We start from the raw sequence: 3,626 nt of genomic DNA, 5'->3' as shown, positions 1-3,626 counted from the left end.
ACCCTGGAGGAGCTGCACGCCTGTGGGAGCCGCCCGTGTCCTCTGGAGCTCGGTAGCCGGCGGGCAGCCGCGTGCCGCGGAGAGGGCTACTCTGAGCCAAGTCCAATTGCCCGAACTCTGTGGTATTAACCGTGTGTTTCCTGGGCTGGAGCTGGATGCGGAGGGCCGAAGACTCTTTCTAATTGTCGCTGTGTCCTGCCACCCGCGCCGACCTTCAGAGGTGGCAAACAGCTCCAGCCACCCCAGCCTGGAGAAACAAAGAGACAGCCAAAGACAGACCCAGGGAAGGGGTGGGGGAAAGACCGAGGCAGACAAAGGGCGGCAGAGGGCGGCGGAGACCCCAGACGGGGCGGGGGCGGGGCGCCGAGACGCAGGAAACAAAGCCGGTCTGGTCGGCGAGGCCGGGGGCCGAGGGTGGGGGCTGGGCTGGGCTGGGCTGGGGGAGACCGAGGCGGGATCGGGAGCTAGTGGCAGACGCCAGATAAATGCTGGGGAGAGGCAGGCCGATGGACTTAGACTTGGATCCGGAGACTCACAGAGTCGTAACCCGAAGAGCCCCCAGTCAGAGAGGATGCAAAGGCAGAGAGACCGAGAGACTGCAGCGGACCAAACACACAGGAGCAAAAGACTGGCCTCCTGAAACATGTAGAAACAGATAAGAGAGATATAAAGTCGTTGAAGCAGAGTCGGAGGAACTGGGCAGGGCACCTGGTGAGAAACAAGCCCGGAGGCAGAGGAACAAAGAGTGAAGCTGGCAGAGACAAAGAGAGACAGACGCATAGAAAAGAGGCCATGGGAAGACTAGGGACAGGTCTACGGCGCTACAAAAGAACCCAGGGAGAAGCGAAAACATTAAACCTTGTTTCCTAGCTTGGTGCGGCCCTGGTTGGGGCTGTTTCAGTGGACCCAGGGGTGTGATCCCCAGTATCTCCTCTGGGCATGTTTGCCTTTGGGGAGCGGGTGGGGTGCCTCTGTTTGCAGCTCATCTAATGATGGAGAGGGTTAATTAAGATTTGTGTATTAATCAACAATTATTAGTGCCTCAGTACTATGCCAACAGTTTGATAAAGAGATAAAACACGTGTAAGAGTTGTCTTTGGGGTGCTACCAATTTAAAGGGGCAAGCACACAATTCATGATAAATAAGAACTGTAAGGGCGTGAGAGTTATGTGCACTAATTCAAGATATTATAGTATGGGAGACCAGGAAGAGGTCTTATTTGTGGGAATGAGCGTGCACAAATATTTGTTGTTTAGTTGCTAAGTCATGTCCAACTCTTTGTGACCCCATGACAAGCTTCCCTGTCCTTCACTGTCTCCCGGAGTTTGCTCAAATTCATGTTCATTGAGTTGGTGATGCTATCTAACCATCTCATGCTCTGTTGCCTGCTTCTCCTCCTGCCCTCAATCTTTCCTGGCATCAGGGTCTTTTCCCATGAGTCAGCTCTTTGCATCAGGGGCCAAAGTATTGGAGCTTAAACTTCAGCATCAATCCTTCCAGTTAATATTCAGGGTTGCTTTCCTTTAGGATTGACTGGTTTGGTCTCCTTGCTGTCCAAGAGACTCTCAAAAGTCTTCTCCAGTACTGCAGTTTGAAAGCATTAATTCTTTGGTGCTCAGCCGTCTTTATGGCCCAATTTCTCACATCTAGAACATGGAGACATACAGATGTGTGGACAGTCTACATTGACCTAATGAACAAAGATATGATAGGAATGTAGTACAGAGAGAAACCTGTAGAGTTTAGTGGCTGCGGACATTATCTTTAAGGTCATTCATGAAGAGTTTTATTCCTGATCTTGTCATTTACTCCCTTTAACCTTGGGTGGGGAAGTTACTTCTGTTTCCTGAACTGTAAAATGGAGATACTACCTAATTTGAATGGTTGAGAATAATATGTGTAAAGTACTCAGTAAAAAATATCAGTTGTGACTCTTTGGGCTGAAGTAACCAAGGAAGAAGGTGGTGTTTTCAAGCTGATCCTTTCAATCAGCTAAGATTTCAGCAAAGTCCAGAGCCTGGCTGAAGGGGACCCTGAATGAAGAACTCCAGGCACAGTCGCTCACACACTAATGGAGAACCTACTATGCGCTAGAAGCTTGGGGATCCAAAGATGATTAAGGGGACTTTCCTGGTCATCTGGTGGCTAAGACTCCAAGCTCCCAATGCAGAGGACACAGATTCAATTCCTGGTTGGGAAGGTAGATCCCACATGCTGTAACTAAGAGATCCCTGATGTGCAATGAAGATTGAAGATCCTGCATGCTGCAGCTAAGACTTGGAGCAGGCAAATACATACATATATAGATATGAAAAAATGGAAGTGTTAGTCGCTCAGTTGTGTCCAACTCTGCAGTCCCATGGACTGTAGCCTGCCAGATTCCTCTGTCCATGGAATTCTCCAGGTAAGAATAGTGGGAAGGAGTGGGTAAGTCATTCCCTTCTCTAGGGGATCTTCCCAAACCAGGGATCAAACCCGGACCTCCTGCATTGCAGGCAAATTCTGCAGATACTTTACTGTCTGAGCCACCAGGGAAGCCCTATATAGACTGTAATTATCTTTATATATATATATATATATATATATCCTCCATGATTACAATCAATCCTCAGGAAAATAAATAATAGCTCTGATTAATGTGTCATAAGTTTATATAATAGGAAAGTAGTGGAAGCTGCAGATAAGATGGTAAGTTAATGATTAGTTCCACAAACATTTCCTGGGGGTCCAACATGTACCAGGCACATTGCTGGGAAACAGAGGTAAGAGGGTACCAAAATGGCAAAGAGCCAGCCCCTCTTGGAGGGAGCCCCCCAAAAGCTGGTCAGCCCTCATGCCATAGTTACTTGTAGAACAAGGTCTAACTTTGAGAAGATGAAACCTGGAGTTATTGGGTCTGAATCTGAACTCAGGTCTAAAGATACAGAAGCCCTTCCTGGGATGTCTGGTAGGGTCATAGGTGGTTATGAAGATATGCTGAGATGAAAAAGAAGTGATCCAGATGACCATGAAATGGAAAGACTGCTGTCTACCATTCACTGCTCCATAGAAACCTTCCAAACAGGCCCCAAATTTTATCATTATAAAGTCTTTATCCCAGGAATGACTGAGCATAATTTGTTGGAATTAATAAGCATGTAAATGGAATACTGTGTCACTGCTGCTGCTGCTGCTAAGTCGCTTCAGTCGTGTCTGACTCTGCGCGACCCCATAGACGGCAGCCCACCAGGCTCCTCTGTCCATGGGTTTCTCCAGGCAAGAACACTGGAGTGGGTTGCCATTTCCTCCTCCAATGCATGAAAGTGAAAAGTCACTACTAATTCGTGTCATTTCTGAACTTAACCAGGCCACGAACCTTTTTTGAGGGCATTTGTTAATATGCACAAATGCCTTAAATATGTGACTTCCTTTGACTCAGTAATTCCCCTTATAGAAATGAGGCCCCAGGAAATGGTTTGGACAAGTGCACAATGATAGCACCACATAGTCATCCCAGCTCAGCGTTGTTTATCATGGGGAAGAGTGGGAATCAACCTAAATGTGTGTGTGTGTGTGCACTAAGTCGCTTCAGTCACGTCCTGCTATATGGGCCGTAGCCTGTCAGGCTTCTCTGTCCGTGAGATTC

Source organism: Bison bison, unplaced genomic scaffold, assembly GCF_000754665.1.
Source record: "Bison bison bison isolate TAMUID 2011002044 unplaced genomic scaffold, Bison_UMD1.0 scf7180017864072, whole genome shotgun sequence".
NCBI lineage: Eukaryota > Metazoa > Chordata > Mammalia > Artiodactyla > Bovidae > Bison > Bison bison.
The sequence above is the reverse complement of the archived record's forward strand: the minus strand, read 5'-3'. Positions refer to the sequence as shown.